This window comes from Lytechinus variegatus, chromosome 3 (genome assembly GCF_018143015.1).
Source record: "Lytechinus variegatus isolate NC3 chromosome 3, Lvar_3.0, whole genome shotgun sequence".
Classification (NCBI taxonomy): Eukaryota; Metazoa; Echinodermata; class Echinoidea; order Temnopleuroida; family Toxopneustidae; genus Lytechinus; species Lytechinus variegatus.
Window position 1 is genome coordinate 13,610,305 of NC_054742.1, and position 21,053 is coordinate 13,631,357.

At 35.4% G+C, this 21,053-nt stretch overlaps 1 long non-coding RNA gene across 1 annotated transcript; it reads right to left on the reverse strand.

Moving 5' to 3' along the window:
* Positions 1-3,448: 3,448 nt before the first annotated feature.
* On the reverse strand, positions 3,449-19,758 carry LOC121410269. The gene is made up of 2 exons (XR_005969304.1): positions 17,958-19,758; positions 3,449-6,422 (listed from the first exon to the last, which is right to left on the reverse strand). It is a non-coding gene; the product is annotated as an uncharacterized LOC121410269 (long non-coding RNA).
* Between the last annotated feature and the right edge of the window lie 1,295 nt (positions 19,759-21,053).

Sequence of the window (21,053 nt, forward strand, 5' to 3'; positions counted from 1 at the left end):
GTCCACCCCAGCAAAATGTTGATTTGAATAAATAGAGAAAAATCAAACTAGCATAACGCTAAAAATTTCATCAAAATCAGATGTAAAATAAGAAATTTATGGCATTTTAAAGTTTCGCTCATTTTTTCACCAAACAGTGACATGCACAACGCAAATGAGTCAGTCGATGATGTCCATCAGTCACTATTTCTTATGTGTTTTATCGTTTTGAATTATACAACATTTCATTTTCTTTACAGATTTACCTTATATATAGGGACCTTAAAGGGACCGACTTGACTGACCATAATAGTATTAGACAATACTAATTCCACATGTTCAGGAAGGAATTTATCACTATTTCACTTGACATTGAGGAGACGTCATCAGTCTCCTCATTTGCATACCGACTAGGATGAGCATCTGTTTTGAGAAATCAAGCGAAACTTTAAAATGTCGTAACTTTCTTATTTTACATCCAATTCTGATGAAATTTTCAGTGTTATGCTTGTTGGATTTTTCTCTTTTTACTGAAATCATTTTTTTTGTTAGGATGGACTTGCCCTTTAAGTTGTTTAGGTGTGTATATTATGACGGGACACGGTGAGAAATGCTCACTAATTAACCCTTCTTTCTTGGGGCATTGGGGCATTTCTTAGTGCAAGTGATAACAACAAATGTGTATTTTGGAATAATCATGAACAGAGGATGCACGATTGTACCAACAAAAAATGTGATTCCGGACTTTTATTTTATTAGGGTGCATATTTAAACCTTCATCATTTAGTGTGTAAAGGACCATATATATTTTTGACATTTGCAAATTAGGTTGAATGAATTTATGGGAAAAGCCGGCGTGGCAGTTTTGACATTGTATTTTCTCTTAATACTTGTAATGGTTTCTAATTCTGTAACTGTTACAATAATTATTTTTTACTAAAGAGTCCCGTGCCCATTTTATTTTGATAAGCACATTATGTATCTCTAATTTATACATGTATATTTGTTTTGTTATATAACCCTTGTATAATTGACCTGCCATTCGTTTGGAATGAAACGGTGGACCTGCATGGTCTCTTTGTGTACCTATATCATCATTGTCTTTTGAACTTGAATAAAGTCATGATGAAACAACAATAAATACAAAATAATTGAATCCAAATGAATGAATGAGTAAATACTACATTGTTTCGCTATTACACGTTATTTTCTTTTTAAATGTAATTGCAAGAATGATCTATGAATGCGATATATAATAAGTGAGGCTAGACAAAAAGGAATATGAAACGGGATATGTCCTTTTATATCTTTCCTCTTGATCTTTTCTGCACTAAATCTGCCCCCTTTTCTGCGAATTCGTTCTTAAGATTGTGTCCTATTGTAACGATATACTAGCGAGAGAGAATACAGAGATGGATAAGGGTACAATGTACAAGTTAAAGGAAAAAGTCCTCCCAAACTAAAATACTATTTTTAAGGGAAAAGTCAACAAGCGTAAATATATTTAGCTGATTTAATTAACAGTAATATTCAAGGCACCGATGTGCAAGTGGGAGCTGATGACTCACATTTAAAAAAAATATTTTATTATGATTAATTATTTTTGGCAGATTTAGACAATAAGAAAACTCTTCATATTACATAATGTTACACCAAATCCAATGTCACATCCTGACATGAAGTAATCAAACTTCGTTTTACATTTATGATAGGAGAACTGATTTTTCTTTATATTTGATATAATTTCATATGAATAGTGAAATAGTGGGTGACATCAAAATGGATTCCTTCCTTTGCATTTATAAAGACCAAAATGTGCATATTTTTTTTTGTTCTGTGAACATGGAGAAGTTAGCGAAAATTCAAAATTTTTTAGTTTCTAAATTCACATTCATTTTTTTTATATTAAGCTTTATTATTGTATTTTTTCTTTTTGTTAAAATAATCTCTTGTCGGTGTAGAATTTCCCTTTAGATTTTTATTTGTGAATAGACATTAAGCTGTATCATATAATTAAGCACATTTCTAATGAGATTCATGCGTTTGACTCGAAAAACTTTGGTTAGATTATTACAATGATTATACGCAATCTCTCAATTTACCCAAATATCAACAGATCCGTTGGCGGAAATCCCGGGGGGGGGGACAGGGGGACGTGTCCCCCTACTCAAAATAGTAGGGGGGCACATTATCAAATGTCCCCCCTACTATTTTTTATCTTTTATGATGGTAATACCAGCATGGTCACATTTTGTTCTGCGGCGGCCGTACGGCGAGTCGAAAATAGCCGTTTAAACATTTTTTGTCCAACTACATATAGGTGGTTTGAATAAAAATTAATAAAACGGATGTGTTCGATTCGCCGTACGGCCGCCGTAGAGCATATTTGACCAAGGTATAAGAAATACATCATTAAAAATCGAACTGAAGCATGTAAAACATGTATTTTGGGACGAGATGACCTTACTTTTTGGGGGATGATAGCCTTTTTTTTTGCTTGTCAACTTTATTTTTGTCGAAAGACCTTAAATTTTGGGTGATAACCATTTTTTCCCCTTTTTTATAAGCCCCTTGTTGCCCCCTCTACCTTTTGGTAGAGAATTCCGCCCCTGAACAGATCCCGATCATTAGAATGTTGATTAAAACTAAAGGCATCTCGTTCTACTACAAAAATGTTAAAAGTTTCTTAGTGGGTGTTAAATTTTACATGTTTGAAGTACCATTGAAATTTTGCCCAGTGCATGTGCTGTATACATGATGAGTGTTTACGCACAATCTCTCTTACGTGACGCCAATTTACACTGCTTGCCAATTATTGGGTGTCACTCGAATAATTTCAATGTCATTTGACTCATGTTACCATGACACATCTAACATTGAATACTTTCCTTTAAAAATTATTAAAAAGATATGTCCACTTCATAACATGAAAAGTGAAGTGAACTCTATTTGGTATGCAAATTAAAAAAAGAACCATTGTAATCATCGTAAAATCACTCTCTCTCTATTCATATCCACCTGTATAAAGTTCTTTTTTTCAAAATTTAGATTTTTTTCTCATTCGTATACACCACGGATCACTCTCCTTTTCATCCAAATATCATCCTTCCATTTCAGTCGCTTTCTCTCAATCTTTCTCTGTCATTTCTTTTTTCTGTAGGACCCATCTTATTCATCTATGTTATTTGCTTGAAACAAAGACTTGAAATAGTAAATTTCATCACATTCGATGGAGGCCTATAGCTGAAAATTCATATTTCTTTACCTCTACAGAATTGTTCATTTTACTGGGTTTTTTTATGTATTCTATATTCCAAAGCTGAACTTGAAATACATATTCGTTCATTAGTCATTCCATGCACCCATGCATCCATTCATGTTCTTCAAAACACTACGAAGCGGTTGCATAATAAATATGACCTTGAAACATTGTTGCGAATATATTTTTGTTTATTTTTTGCAGTGAGACATATTCTTTTACAACATCATATTCCATAATAACTTACAATACTGAGTAATATATATGTACCATAAATAATTTTGACTCGCAAATAAATATTAACAACTGCTGAAATATGCCATATCAAATACGGCGAACGAAAATATTACACCCAAAAAATGATACAACTGGCCCAAAACGGAAGGATATAAAAAATTAATATAACTAGGTAGAGAAACGTCTACGACAAAACCAAGCCAAGAATTAATTACCTACTTGTGCTGTTCCTTTTATTGTCAAAATCCACTCATATCAATTTGAAACTTTGCATACATCCTGCTTTCTGACACTCATCTTTGAACTAGTCGCCTTGGTGGCGGTTCGAATTTAATCAGTTTGGCATCTATCTTACTGCACGAAAATCTTGCCAGCTCGAATCAAAGTTGGAATGAGGTAGGAGGGAGAGAACTGGGATAGAAAGACAAACTAGTGCAGATACACAGAATAAAAATTATCAAACGTAGGCAAGAATGCAAAAATGTCAGTTTCGTGCGGATTTCGTCCTTAAATCATTGATTTAAATTCCAATATCAATATTGGTAGTAAGAGGGACGTATGAATAATTAAAGGTATTAACTTCTATACTTAATCCTTTTTCCTAGATTGTGACCATATAAATATTAATTAAATGTGGGAATTTTTAAAAGAAAATCATGAAAAGTGGAAAATCTTCGCTGATATGACGATGCCACGTAATAACAGTAATTTATATCAATCAGATATGATTATTACGACTTAGTCGTTCTTCAGGAAATCAGGTTTATTGATCTAGTATTTATCATGTGTATCATGTTCATCTCTGAATACTACAGAATACCAAGCTGATAAAATATCAATAAATTATACTTCAATACTTCTAAATGTGTCTCATAAGGTATATATAGAAATGAATGTTATAAACCAAGGTTTTTAAGTGAATTATTTGACATCCGCCGATCAGATTTCAGCCATCAGTAGACCACTGCACACTATGGCCAGAATTCACAAAGGTGGTTTACCACCTTTGTGAATTTGGGCTGTTAAGATTGTTCTGCGACCCGATTTTGGAAAAAAAAAGTAGTGAAATTTGATGCGAATACTAAGCCATGGAATATCCTACCGTTTAAAGTTCTAACTCGTTATACGAATACTTATCTTTGAATATGCAACTATATACCATCCTTATTAGAATAAAAGCAAATTTATTATATAGTTGTAATGAAGTGATGATGACAATCATACAGTTTGCTACGGTTTAAACCAATTTGGCTTCTACTCTAAAATAAAGGCTTGAAACCATCCAATATTTATTTTTACAGTTAACTTGAATCTCAAATAAAAAGATATCTTTTATTCACATTTTTAGAAAAAAAAATGCAATTTAGTTCCAAGATCGGATCGTGGATCAGTCGTAAGGTGTGCGGAGGCCTTCATATTTAGAATACACAGTTACAAAAAAATATTTGTTTAAAAACCACAATTACCATGATAACGTTGGCATAAACTAGATGAATACGTTTGGTGAACATTATATCTTATAGAACTCAGAAGAAATATATTTGAATACCGTACAACAAATTCTAGTAAGCCCTAATGAATACAGTCATCATTTAAGTTATCGTTCGAAAAATAGAAAGACCTTTCAATACTATACCGTTGGATTAATATTTTGAAGTTTCATTTAGTAAAGTATTCTTTCCTAAAAGATTAGTGAATTTAGTTAACCGGATCACGATGAATGAAGAGAATGAAACACGATAATGTAGGGATAAAGCTTGCGGCCAGATGCAGCAATTAGTCAAAGCCATTAACTATTCTATACAAAAACCCCCTCTAAAACCGCATTTTGTTCTTCTCAAGAAAACCAAAATTGTCGAATAAAGTTAACCACAGAACTTAGTAAAGCCTGTAAATGCCTTTTTGTCTATCAGACCCTGAAAATAGATCTATTTAAAACTTGTAGATAACTCGAGATCAAACTGATATTAGTGATAAAGTGTCTAGAACCCATAGCCCAAAATCCATAAGCTCGATGGTCAGTGCAATTATGATCAATCGAGCACTTCGTATATCCCATGGTAAGTAAATACATCATGTTACATACATATTTATTAATGATACAATCTGTGTTATCAAAATATAATGTCGTTTTTTCAGTGTCATTCGAAGATAATTTAGAAAAGTAATAGCACACTTTGATGAAGACGTCCCAGTTTCATTAAGTCAACAATGACCCCTTCCGACACCTCAGGTACTGCATATATTTGCCTCTGACATCTAATAAATAATAAATCATGGGTAGAGAGCAACAATAGTGCTTTTTGACAAGGGTAAGTTGAGTTTTGCCGTAGTTTAGCTGTAGTCAATCTCAAAGAGTTGTAGAATTGCGTGGGGAAGACAACTCCTAGCTAATGCGTTGAATGAAGTTCGATAAGGCGATGACAGAGTGGATTGGAACTTGTCGAAACGTGGTAAGTGGAGATAATATCACAGTCTTTACTATCATCATCCACAAATGCAAGTCACTTCTTTCTTCACTTAACTTATAAACTCTTTAAATATCCTTCCGCGTTGAGCCAGCTATTGGTCCTGTTGCATTTCCGATATCATTTTTTCTCCATTTAAAAAATTCTTTTCGTAAGAGCGTCTCTCCAAACAAGTACAATATTGAAAAATGATAAAACGACACAAGAGGACAGTCACGTGAAGAAAAGGGGTAAAGGGAGCAGGGTGGGGCTCTTCACTATACACACACCCCAATGTTCTTTCCTTTTCTTTTCCAGCATCTTAGACCAGGAGCACAAGGGCACGAGGTGAACATTTCATAGGCATTTGGTGATTGAGCATTGGGTCGACACGTCTGGCCTAATAGCGGTCTCATTCTACAAACTTGTCTACCGAACTTCTTGGCGCAACAATGTGAATGTGAACAGTCTCTCCTTGTTTTACACGTCTCACCCATTGGCTGCAGAAAATATAGAAAGAGACAAAGAAAAAATACATATCAATTAATTGGACAAAAGCTCTTGATAGATGAAAATGAAAATAAGTTCAGTAATTAACACTACATCGATACGTCCTGACGTTTCTAACTTGTCTTATAAAACAAACATCAATAATCTTCATTGAAGGTTCGTTTTCTTAAAATCACTTTCACCAACATCACATCCCATGATCCCAGTTTCACCAAAATGTAGTTTTGACATAAATATCTAATCCTGGCACTTCGGACGCCGAACCAATTAGCCAATTTGGACATTTTCTTCCCGAATTAAGTGGAAAGCTTGTTAGCCGATGAAAAAGCAGGAAGTTAGTTCGGTGGCACATGAGTATGAGGGTGAGGCTGGCAAGATTTGGCTAGAAGTTGATCAGCTTAGCTTTAGTCCCCTGGCAGTCATTCGTACAATTCTAATTGATTAAATGATTGAGATCGGAGCAATATATAGTAAGTGGGATTGGGTACGACATGATGTGAGAATTCAGTGCATGGACAACTTGTATATGGAAATTCTATAGAGATTGTTAATCGAATATGATAGTGAGGGGCGTTCCATTGATTTAATATCTGTGGGCTTCTGTTTGCTGTTCCAATGACATCTGGTCCATATTACACCCTAAAGCATTTTTTTTCCTTCTTTCACTATCATGAACAGCAGATTTTACATAAAGAAAAAAAATACAATCACTCTGTAATTGTTATGACTTGAATTTCTCTGAAATTTTAAAGGTCAATTCTGTTTAAAAAGGAAAAATTATTGTAATGTTTCATAACCCTTCTACCAATTTTTCTGCAATTCTACACAATATACGATTACAGATGTTCTTGAAACTCTGCTGCAGAAACTATTCTGTTTTTTTTTAGGTTAGAGACAATGCACCCTACTCCAAAGTTCGATAGGCTTATTTTATGCCACGTAAGAGGCACTTACAATTCCATTTTTGTCCTCAACACTCTGGAAAATCTACCACGAAATTATTTTAACACCGATGAACTTCATGATCGTACATGTATAAATAGCAACCAATTAGAAAGAGGTTATTTTCCATGTTCACTTTCTTTACTCGACCATGAATGTGCGGCAAGTAAAAAGTACACGAAAGATTATATTAAAAATAAAATGCAATGGGAGCATTTAGTAGGCCAATTACATTTTGTACTTGAGTGTCGGAATGCTTAACACGATACCGACAACAAATATCATCAATGAAACGAAGACAACGCTGATAAAATAGACCAACATAAAACCAAGTAGTTACCAGCACTCCTTGATAAAACCAATCGAGAAACAAGCTCAACGAGCCTAATAACGAGTTTGGAGAAGGGGTATAGAAGAATAAAGTGTATGAATGTCTGTGTCAGAGAGAGGGAGAGAGAGAGAGAGAAAGAAGAGAGAGAGAGAGGTGGGAGAGAGAAGAAAAGCTCTCCCAGGGTCTTCTACCAGCTGAGCCACACCCAGGGGTCTTTGTTGATCCTTCTCACGAGAATGGTACCTCACGCGTGTCCTTAAAGTTGGGAATGCGACCGCCTCACATCTAACCCCAGGAGATGCTATCCACACGAGTAGATATACGCACACTTCTTATTTCACCTGACACGGGACTTCTAAAAACAAAGGGCGCACTTCGGAAAGCGAATAGGACTCAGCGTGGGGGTAGATATAAATATATGGGGTAATAATAAGCTTCTCATCACAAGAATGGTCGTATTTATATCGACAGTCAGCCATTTCCTTCATTCGACGGAAACGCGCCTGGCAATAAACGCTCCATAACAAGCTTTAAAAATAACTGGTATATGAACTTGAATGTTTATAGCATAACTGAGAAGCAGGTGGTCTAATATCGGTTCCTGAGTTCCAGAAGGCATCTGCAATCGAGTATTGTTTTCTTCATATTTTAATGAAGACGGCTAAAATGAACGACATCAAGAGGTCAAAATTTCCGCAGTTTTGGCCAAACATCCAGTGTTGAAATATAAACAATCCCGGGTCAACATTTAAGTTGTGGATACTCATTCACTCCAAATATGAGAGAAGTCCAAACAGTAGGTAAATTAAATCATACACCATTGTCTTACCACCAGAAACAATTCCAAATCGATCGATTATATGCCATTCGAAATGACGCATTGGCTTTGATCAGTCATGAGTTTGTTTCGTTGGTATTACTGCCCTTTAAAACATGCACAAGGTTGTGATTTGGTGAGCATGGTTAGATCATGGCGATTTCCTTGTAAGCTCAGGAAATTCCTTGATCAAGTTCTGAATGATCAAGGGGGGGGGGGAGAATATGCTACACATTGTAGAACACACAGCATGCTTACATGTACGTGTAAACTTCGAATGGACTGAGAAGCACCACTCTTACATAATAGACTGTGTATTCAAAACCACTGAAGCGAGACCATTTATTCATTATTTTACAGAAGATAGGACATGAGACGGTGTTACTATTATCATACATTAATTTTAATTGTGAATAATTTTCATTTTTTTATTGATTTAGTTTCATATCAGAGTGACATTTTTTTTTTGGGGGGGGGCGCTGTATGTCCTTTACATTACATTTATTTGAGAATCATTTTTAAGTTTTGAATTAGTTTAGCCTTATATATCAGAGGGACATTTTTGGGGGGACACTCTTTTGATTATGTGGCACTTCGGAAGAAAAGGGAGAGGAATTATTCATTCGATTGCTCAGCGACAAAAAACAACGAAAGTATTAAGAGCGCCATCTCAAGAGCATTCTCATTCAATTGTTAATCCTCGTGAGTGGCTGCATGTCAAAGTCACACTTACGCGTTATATACCATCGGTCCTTTTGCAATTAGTTTCGTTTGTAGTACCAGAGTGATCCCTTTCCCCCATACATTATACATCTTCTTTATATTTTTTTTTAATTTGAATTTCTTGTTTTGGATTTATGATAACGACAAGTTTTTTAAACAAAGTTCATATCACTTTTTATCAAGCATCCAGGTAAAGAATAAAGAAACAATATTTAGAAGACGAGATATAAAGGATGAACATCAATCCTATGCCCATTTGATGACTAATGGACAGTAAACAATAACAATCATCTGAATTGATGCGGTTTTCATCAAAAGCACTCTAGTTATTTATTCATAATATACGTACATACACTCGCCTTTAACGATATGATTTTGAATTAACAACAAATTAGGCCATAACAAGACAACTTATAATAGATTTCTTCAAAGAACTCAGACTACAGACGTCTAAAGAGTTGTATATGATACCATTTTATACAAGCATGTAAATTGGCAATTTAATTTCGCGAGGTCGTTCAGCTTATGAACGTTACTTTCGTCTGAATGATTGCTTTTGAAAAGTTTGATAAATTAAATGCACATCCACTTCCTTCGATGGTAACACTAACGACGGGTGAAGGTTGTCATTTCAAAACGTTTTCTATCCATTACTCTATTCTACTGCCAATTAGTCGATTTTAGTTTGCCGTGTACATTATTACATAAACATGTTTTTGAGCAGGATTTGTCGATTTTTTTTTTCAATTGTCGTAAATCTGCTGATTGATTCAGGTTGTATGACTCGTCATGCTTTTGGAACATACCCATATTTGCTTGCGATACCAACAAACAGTAACAAACATAGTCATCTGTATTTTAACCATTTATGAGCGAAAGTGGGCGTACATAATATAACAAGCGTATGTCATGAAGACAGATTCAAGTGAAGTAGTGAAACGTATTGAAGCTTGCACACTAAGTACGTGAAGTGGCATGGGTTATCAGAGGGCAGAGTAGCTTTTCTCTTAACACACTCTTGATCTCTGTTTTCCGATGCTTCATATTCCTGGATCATTCCCTCATTGAGTGACAGGTAAAGGTTCGATGTACCCATCAAGAAATATTTCTGCCATGCCAAACATTGAACGTGTAAATAAAAGCCCTGCTACAGTTTCCCGTTGTAGAGCATGTAGAGGGCTCTATATCAATGATGACAGAATTGATCAACTGTGAGCTATGGCCTATATTGGCACAAGTACAAACGATCTTTTGAGCTTTTCTTTGGTTATCAAAAGAAGATAGCAACCTTTCCTTGTCAAAGTAAGTGATACTGATTTATTTGAACGGTTTAAGTTATAGCTTATCAACACTTTTAACCAAAAAAGAACATCCATAAATGTACAAATCAATACATGGGCCTACAGTTTTTTAATGCCAGTAAATCTTAATTTCATTGTTATTTTTTAGATCTAATCAAATACTTTATTTTTAATCGAATGTGCTTGTTCAATAATCTAGTAATGCTTTGAAAGCAACATTCAGTCTAAAATTAGATGTTTGACTGTTTTGACGTGCCTGGGAAGTGTGATTTCTTTATGTCAGAAGATTCCTTCTTAATCTCTACTAATGAATAGATACATCCTTAGTATAACACGGGTTACACTGCTTGATGACAAATGAGGTCGATGCTCTACTGTACCAATCACATCTCACATGTGTTGTTCCACTACTTGACTTACATTTACCAGTGTTCCCTTTGAAAAAATAAAATCTTTGTCATCCAGTTTTTCCAGTCGGAATTTGTTGGGCATTGTCATAATCAGGTAATCATTGTTTGGTGTTTTGGCTAAATGCCGGTTTTATTCATTGGGCTAAGTTTCAAGGTTTGAGGATTATAGCCATAAACCTGAACCTGTGTCAAGGTTTTCAAAAGCTGAAACAAACTTTGATGTAAAGGAAGAATGATTATCATTAGGCATTGTACTTCACTAGGAAGTGCATAGTGATTAAAACGTACATAATATATTTTGTTTTATTAAGACGATTCTATTGTTCTATACATGCCATGAACACAAGTACAATGCTCTTTATTCAACAATTCGCCAAAACACACAAAATGTGCAATGTCAGCTCAAGTTTGTCAGTATCAGTATAAAGATGGACACCATTCTCAGTTATTGCGGCAGCCTTGACATAGCTCTTGAAAGAGAATGGAGAACCACTTAATGTCATAAAAGTATCTCGATCAAGTCCACAAACCAACTGCAGTCTTACGTTCACGAGTTACAAGTGTAAAGTACAAAAGTACAATTTTCACCAAGAATAGTTTCACATCAAAGGAGAAACCTTTTGCGCGAAGTGCAACTGTTATTTGCGTGATTCAAATGGTATGTCATGACTGTATATGATTGATGAAGCTATTGTCAGTAGAGAACATAGCAGAGGATACTATTCAGAAGGCTCACAATGAGACTAGCATACCAACACGATGAAGCATCCGAAAAATGATCTGAAATCAATAACGTTTCGCGATAAAGACTACGTTGAACTTGAGTTTCAGGATACAAGGCCAGGCGTCTACATGTCGCATATTTGAGGTTTTTTGTTATGCAGTAGATAGAGTATGCAGGGGCCATCTATTCAACCCCCTACTTTGTATCTCAAGGGACAGGTGTACAAACCTCCATCCTTATTGAATTCTTTTAACATACCTCCAACCAGGTATCAATTGCCAACTCTCTAAAACCTCACCGGTTGCCGGTCAAGATTCAAGGCGGGATTAGCCTGGATATAGTTTATGAATGATACATAAATCAATTCTGTGGTTCAATTATTGATATTCATTCCCTGTAAAATATTTACAATGTTTGCGTTGATTTTGAATGGTTCGCTGGCGATGCCAACCAGATATACAAAAACCACATCGTGTTCAATAGCTACCCCATCACACAGAACCAGCATGACCATTACCACACCAAATCTCAATTATCTCCCCTAGATCTTCGTTTGCACCTCAGATACCTATAGAGAAAAGGTATTTTAAGATTTTTACTTTCAAAATTTATATTGTGCGACTGTTGATGTCTTATTCTCGGTTGCGAGATATAGTTATCCACTTCTACCGTCCATGAGGGAATGCGGTAGACCCATGCTGATGTCGTCTACAGCTTGAAAAGAAATAATTGTTGGTTTATACGAGACAAATTGATTTTGATGTGACATTGACCATGTTGACACCAAAAAGCTCCAATTTACATCACCCACGAGGCTGAAGCAAAATAAAAAAGATAAGCATGGGAGATAAAGACAAAATGAAATATATTTTTAGCATTGAGAAGTCAGATAGGTTCATGTAGGCCATCTACCTAAGTCACGTCAGTCGGGAATTTGCAAGGGAAACGCACGCTCCTTGAACATGCAATATGAGCTGGTGGTTTAATTTGAGACTGATAGCTTGTCACTGGACATCTGTTGTTTTACCTTGTACATGTACAAATATTATGTTGATTCATATTGGTTGGGGAAGGATATTCTTTTCCTCTTTCCTCCTACTTCACAAAAGCAACGGAATCAAATTGATCACCAATATGTGAAAGTACACAATCGCATTGCATTTACATTTATTATAGTTTTAAAATAATTTTGGAACGAACACAAGGGAAAACCTCTTAACTGAATTAATACTGATGTCAGTGGAAAATATTGGTTCCGAAAAGTCAAATAGTACTAATATTTTATCAACCTACTTCCTGACAGCGATTTCAGAGCAGAGATCAAAACATTTCCCGTGCTTCCCCTTGAAGCTTGATGCAATAAAATGATTAATATTGAAGCCGGATATTTTAGGCCAAGATTAATGGTTAATGTAGCAACACCCACCAGTCCTAGGATAGAAAACTGTTAATGTCACCATTCACTCTATACCAACCTGTGGTTTCAACAACATGTGCAGAATAAGTAACTTTTCATGTTTACATCTTCATGTTATAAAAAAAAGTCACGCATGATTTAAATCACATATACTTTGAACTTTCTGAACGAATGCACTTTGAAGAATATTGAGTAAAACAAACACAAAATGACATTGTCGCGATTCAATTCTAAATTTTAAAGAAAGAAAAACAATGTGGTTACAAATTGAACTAGCATGTTATTTCTATGTACATTAGGTATGTGTACATTTCCCAGCTGTTGCAGTACGCTGCCTTGCAAAGTCTGTCCCTAACCTGCTAATGTATTTATGAAATCGGGTGAATAGTTCGGTAATAAATATTACTTTAGTCAATTATTGATAAATGTAACTTTAATTGTAGCCTTGGAATATTTGATACTATCTTGTCCATTTTCTTGAAATCGGTGAAATCTGAGATGACGATGATTAGGCTAATCAAATTAGAACATACTTTACCTTAACCCCTGGAGTGCCATATTTCAGATCTACCTGCAGTTACTTGCCTACCTAGGGAAATATTTCAAATTATTTTTACACAAGATTTGCAATCGTCATAATATAATTTATGAATGGGAACAATGGTTATGATCGGAGGTCGAGAAGGCGGTCACATTCCTTTGCCTTTGTTCAATTCACTCATCCTGAGCCATTTAGTCACAGTTTTCTGTAGATTATTATTAAAAACTCAGGTTTTCGTTTCTTTTCTTTTCATTTTCTCCACCTTATCTTCTTTTATATGCGTAGCTGCATGCCGGCATTGTATTATTGAATAGTGTGGTGATGATGGTCTAATAAAACCTACAAACATCTTTTCTTTTCAAGATGTACAAAGGACGTGCCCTTAAGTAAAGGGCCTCTTTAAGAGAAGCCGTTTGACTCCTATATGTCAATCGACTTACTAACAATGGCTCGGGTTAATTATGTCTATTAAGTAGCCCCCATCCACCAGTTAGACCCCGTGTAGACATACTAACTATAAAAGACTCTTCAGACTATCTTACCACCTACACGCGCACCCTAAAAGGGCAAACAATTACGTGACGCCAAGGAGAACTCGTCTTATTTTCAATTCAAAATCGTCATTATTAGTTTGATTTAAAAACATCGGAAATTGCATGTAATTATCGTTTCTCCATAGATATTTTATCGACCACATGCCGAATGAATGTGTCCGCTTTTTTGTCACAAACACAATAATTTACGTTTATTGGACTATTTTTATATCGGAAAAGCAAAATAAGTTGAATATTGTTTGTGTGTCTTTGTTCAGATTTGCAGAGGGCAAAAACATCACCCTGGTGAATGATCTCTGAAACGGATTCAGACAGCCTCTGGTCGCTTAAGAAAGTCTGTGTGTCCTGTAAACACAATTTATCCTCTTCTTAGCACTACCTCAAATATTACTTCTATCATTCTACTGTGTCCCAGATTCCCAAGAGCGACAAATCTATTTGGCAAGCAGGTCCATTGCCGACGTTTCCAAAGAAAAAAAAATCATATTTTCTTTTATCAATATCGAAAAGTCATTAAAAATATTGATTTCTTCATGTAAGCATTTTAATGTAATATTTAGCTTTCAATCTAGATTTTCAAAATACAATTTTTTGGGGTTCCCGAACTTGTGGTGCTAAAAGCATCGTCACACCGCCCGAGCGTTGTTGGAGCGGTCGTGGAGCGGTAGGGAAAGAGGGCCGAATTTCGCTCACAAAATTGGGGAAAAAATCGAAAACATAAATCGAAAACAAAAAAAAGACTATCGAAATCGAAAATGGTGAACGGTAGCGAGCGGTGATAATTTTTTTCTCTCCGCTCCACGGCCGCTCCAACAACGCTCGGGCGGTGTGACCATGCCTTTATCAGGTTAACTGAGGTTTTTCAACTTGCGAAAAGTGCACAAAAGTTCTAAATTCTGACTGTATCTGACAGTGTTGATGTTATGAGATGGTATGATTCACGAGCAATATCTAATGTTTATCTTTAAAAATATATTCAGGAGAAGCAGCAGACAAGTATGTAAAGTAATGTGATTGAAATAACATATAGGGGCACTTAAGGTTAAAGATTTATATGGCACTAAACCAATCGTCTTTCATCAAAGACATACACATTTTGAAATGCAAAACATGAGTATTCTTCCACCATTGGCCAGTTGACAATGCTCTCACAATTTTCCCTAACTTTCAGTTTCACCCTAACAAATGTTCTGGTCACTGTTCCGTTGATGTGAGGTTCAATTTATGACCTTTATAGATATGGGTGGCACGTTTATAGACTTGACATCACGACAAACATTGAGAGATGGCTGTAGGGAATCATTTTATTTCGGAGCTTGAGATGCATCGGTGAACTTGACGTTAAACAGGCCAAATCATTTGTCGTATTTATGAACTTCACTTGCTGAATGAGGGAATGGTTACCAAGCATTACACCGTATGCTGTACGAAATATGATGGATCAGGCATTTCACTATTTGAAGATGACAGAAATTGTATGCTTGTGGGTAAAAATACCGCTAGACCATTATCTTCAACTCATCCTGAACATATATATAAATGTGATTTTTACCAATTATCGTGAAAACCAAATAGTTAACAGTGATTCCCTCATTGTAATAGACTGTCTATTCTTGAACTAAAGCAAAAATATATTTGTTTTTCAAATTGTGATGTTTATTGATTCATACATCTCATTTATATACTTTAGTTTGGAATTACATTGATGGGTTCATCCAGACTGATTTATGGATACAGATGACGTATATGAGATAACGAGAAGAATATGCCGTCTTGAAAGGAAGCAGTCTATCTGTCAAACTTCTCACCCAAACAACATGCCATCTTCCAACTACCTTCCGACAGGTGCGGTAAGATCTGCCGCATCACATCACAGAGCTACGGTTAACGGTTTACCGTTATATTATCTTACCTAAAAAGAGGCAGGTGTGCCGAGTTTGAATGAAAGGAAAAAATACCGATGGACCAAACTCTCACATTATGTCTCCTTTACCTTTTCTATGCCCGCTAATCTAGATCAAACAAAATTCTTTGGGATCGACAGTCAACACAAAGCCTTTCATGTCAATATTTAGACACACTTCCAATTCAGATAAATAGCATGTGTAAATTAGGGAGGGGGAGAAGAAAAAGAGACATGAATGCTGTTTTCGGTGTGACTTATTTGTTGAACATTCATGGCATCTTTATGAAATAACTTTTTATCATTGATGAAAGAATAACAGAACCAAAAAGCAGACATAGAATGCATAAAGCTAAACTAAAATGTTGACACCAAGCTCATGGTTAAAGAATTGGGGTGGGGGTAGTCCACGGTCCTTCTAGATTCCTACTTTTCTTGCAGAGAAACTCAAAATCGACTGACAATGATTTGGAAACAAAGTCGATGAGTATCAAAAGCAGTAATAGTTCCAAGACAACAGTATTTTAATAGAGAAAATTTTAAGGGTAATCAACCTATTGATATGTTTTAATGATGAATAAATGACGAGGTCAAGGTAAGAATAGTAGGAGAAGGGGTAAATCAAATGAAGAATGACAGAGAGTGGTAGATATAGATTGATAAGTAAGATGTACCGAGAATGGTGGTCAGGGAGTGTGAGAGCGAAAGAGAGAAAGAAAGAGGGAGAGGGATGGAGGGAGAAAGAACAGGGTATTCGAAGTAACGCTTCCCAACTCCCTGGTTGATACGATGGGTTATAGTAAAACGACCCCAATGATATATGTTGTCTATCATGTTGTCACAGGAAACAACCCAATACTATGTTAGACCTGTTAAGGTGCGATCACTGTAATAAAGAACCCTTGTTAACCTGCCTCGCGGCCCCATATGCTTGCTGCCCTTCACCAGACTAACACGTGTGCGCTATGTATTCTATGCTGTCAACATAACCTTCATTGACAGGTCGTGTGTAACCACAATTAGAATGATAACTGATAACCAATAACTGACAATAAGTACACAGACTATTTCACAAAGTACAGATGATCCTTGTGTCATAAATCTAATCGCTTAATTGGGTTCTCAAATATCAGTACTATCACGGTTACTGTGAATACCTGTTTGCATGACTAATTATTCTTACAATGTTGGATAATGGTATTTGATCCCGACAACCTATTTTTACCAAAGGGTGCGATAGTTTCCTTGGAGTATTAGTTTGATAAGTAACGATACACTTGGGGTTGAATATTTTATAGCAAATTTATCAGGCATATACTCAAACAAAATGAGCACTACATTAATGCCGTGAATAATTTAACCTGATAAGAATGTTATGAATGCATCAGTACTTTCAACGCTTTCTAAAGGAGGTAAACAAAATAGTGATTTTATCTAGTAAATATTTTGTTTCCAAAGTATGAAACAAGAAAGAAACGATACGTTTTATACATAGAGGTTAATCAAAATTAGTTTACAGGGGGACCTAACCAGGTTTAACATCAAAGACTGCTGGTTATAAGTGACGAAAGAACGGTAAGATTGATTGAATATGAGACAAGATATAGCATTCGCATATATGTCAATAACCTAGGTTTGTTCAATACACCAAAACAGTAACAGTTATCAAAATTTGCATATATATATATATATATATATATATATATATATGGAGAGAGAGAGAGAGATGGGTGTGTGTGTGTGTAAGGGTGCGTGTGTGATTTTTTGTTATTATTATTACTATTTATATTTTTATTGTTAATTGAAAACAATAATTAAACAATGATTTAATGTTCTATAATCTAGGTGGAAAATAAACTTACTATTCTTGGGAATCTTTTCTCTCTTTGGTGATTGTGTATTTGGTCTGCGTATTCTTCGTGTAAATGCCTCTCTTTCTCCTCCTGAGCAAAATCCATTAAGTCCAATACTGTTTGTACATCATTGTCTCTCCTTCTAGTTGATGAAACGGCTGGGGACAACCCATACGCCAGACTACAACCACCGTTGAGTACCACACTACTAAGCAAGATCACTGATATTGTTATTCCCGCTAGACATATTCTTGTGTTTTCCATCTTCCTTCGGATGAATCCTTTGAAGATATGGAGCCTGACTTTGGAAGAGGTCCACTGAGTTCTCAGGAGCCACTCCCCTAGAATCCCACTTCGGTCACTTGGCCGACCCACCGTGTCCCGACCCGGTGGAGGAATGATGACGGTGATGCGAGAAAAACTTTCAAGGAAGAAAAAAGATCTTTTCAGTTGATGGATGTCACAAGAAGCTTGTGATTAGCTTGGAAAGCATCATCTTGTTATATCCAGAATAATGATGAGGATTACCTTCCTTGTCAGTTTTATAATGCTGGATTCGCCCTCTATTGATGATATATTTTTCCTCTTTAAACCACAAGATGAAAATCAAGATGAATTTCCGATGTAATTTCGAATTCCGAAGTATTTTCAGTTGAAACTCATTATCCCCTCTGCAGTGACTAGGCAAATGAAATTTGTTGCTGAGAATAATGTAAGAAAAACGAGCTGAGTAATGTTGAAATCACCATTATCTATTCCAAAAAGATATGAGCTCTCAAAAATGGTGAAAATATATACGTCAAAAATTAATAAAAGTTGGCGTAGGCGACCGATGTTCATGTGGTTCCTTTTTCCCAGAGTTGCGTGAATGAAATACCAGCGTCGCACCACACGAAGCTAGCCCACTATTGCTTTAGGAACTCACTGCGGCTGCGCACGAAATTGCCCAATAAGTGATGGCGCTAAACTTCGGCGGAACTGCAATAGAGTTCGATAATAATCGTCTGCATGCCTTCGACATACTTTCTACTGTGGAAATATCATGGCTTTCAGGCGTTTCATCCAGCTTCCGTCTTGATTCGTGCCACGGACATTTGTATTACAAGGCAATTACTATCTGGTGTTGACGGTATACGCTGATCTTGATATGGAGGTGAATCGATTTGTTTCGACCCACATCATGCACATCGGAAATGGTTGTAAAGGGGAGGTGTGGAAGTTATCTCACCGGAACCATCATCACCTCAGAAAAAAAATAGGAGGAAGCAGCCTTCTTGATATGTATGGCGACGAAAATAAGTTACTTAATATATATGATTAATTATCATTCAGATGGGTTTGGTTTCATATACAAACACTACGTGGTGGAGACGATATGCCGTTCATTATGATTTACGTCTGTGTTTTTTTTTTAATAATGAGCTGGCTTGATTTAAAAATAGCCAACGCCCAAAATATATTTATGTTGTTGCCAAGGAAAGTTGTGGGCTATTGTTCTTTTCAGAATGTCAATCACCTGTTTCTTATAATTTTTGTGTCATGTCATTGACACGTGTCATTAAATATCGTTAGTTATAAACAATTAAAAATAAAAAGTTCGCAGTGAAATAGAAAAAAAAATTGTTTCATATTCATTCTATATATGCACCTAGTTAATGAAATCGGATGAGGCGTACATGCGCGTTTGAGACAGATGTGATTTTAAATCTATCTTCCATGTTATACTTAAGCCTTCTCCACTCAAAATCTATAAGATTTGAAATATTCAGAATGATACAGAAAAGAAAATCACCGAACCCCTCTCTATAATGTGAATGAAAAACAGAGGAAGACAAAATCAAGACCCCTAGGTGTGGCTACTAAAAATAAGATACCCATTGTCCGCCAACTTTTCTCCGAAAAAGAGATACACACAATCACCAATAAAGAACACAAAGGCCAACATATTTCGTCCATTATATTTATACACGTTTTGAAAGAATTAATTCATGCATGAGTTGTGAGAATAAACCGAACTCCAACAGGTTGATATGATCACAGTCATGTGTACACACTTTAAATGTTGGGCAACATACTGTCCAATGTATGTTGGTAAAAAAAAATATCTATATTCTGGGCAATTATTACCCAGTTGAGCGAATTTATCACCCAATTATTAGTTTTTATCATCCAATTTGGACAGATGGTTAGAAATTGGTTCTTCTTGCCCCATCCGTTTTATGAGTGTATGTGACTACTATTTATTGTAAATGGTAACTTTACAAACGGCACAAATGAACCTAATTACACATTTTTTTTTATCAAACGTTCACAATACTACAGGTATGTCAGTGCGAACCTATAGATATCCACTTATTATAGTACTATTGCATAAAACTGGGGGTGTTTAAAGATTCATTTTTTCAATGAACATATTAACTACTTCAAAATATTTCCTTTCAATAATTGATTAACCTCAAACATTCCTCCATGTATTATATATGGTTCAATCACACCAGGAAAATGGCATTTATTTGCAGTTTCGTTCAATTGATAGGTCTGTTGCGGTCATTATGCCCTTTTGATTATTATTTTGTTTTTTTTTTTTCTCAACTCAGTGTTTCTATCTCTTGAATTATTTTGGATGTCTTAATTCTACCAAATATTCGGATAACTTATTCATTAAACCATAGATCTGACCACAATTAAATCTGTCAGGATGGTTCGGGTATACCTGTTTTGTTTGATATATTTTGTTGTTGTTCGTCTCTCTTTGACATAATAGTAAATGAATTTCCTTCCTCTTTAAAATGCATGAATTTACTAACCAATGAATCACAGATTGCGCAAACCAAAGACATCAATCTTTATTTTTAAACAGATACATTCAAGTATATGAGGTAAATAATATTATGTTTCATATTGATATGTTTCATCTTTACCATTGTGGTCATTATCGTTATTGTTATCTTTATGATATTTTCATTATTATTCCAAAAAGAAAATCCAATTTACAAGAGTGATCATGAAGCAAAGCTTGGAAATATAAGAAATGTTTCAGTGGCGATACAAATTCACCGAAAGAGCATTTTGAACCAGTTTCATCAAGTACGCAATGCCGTTAAA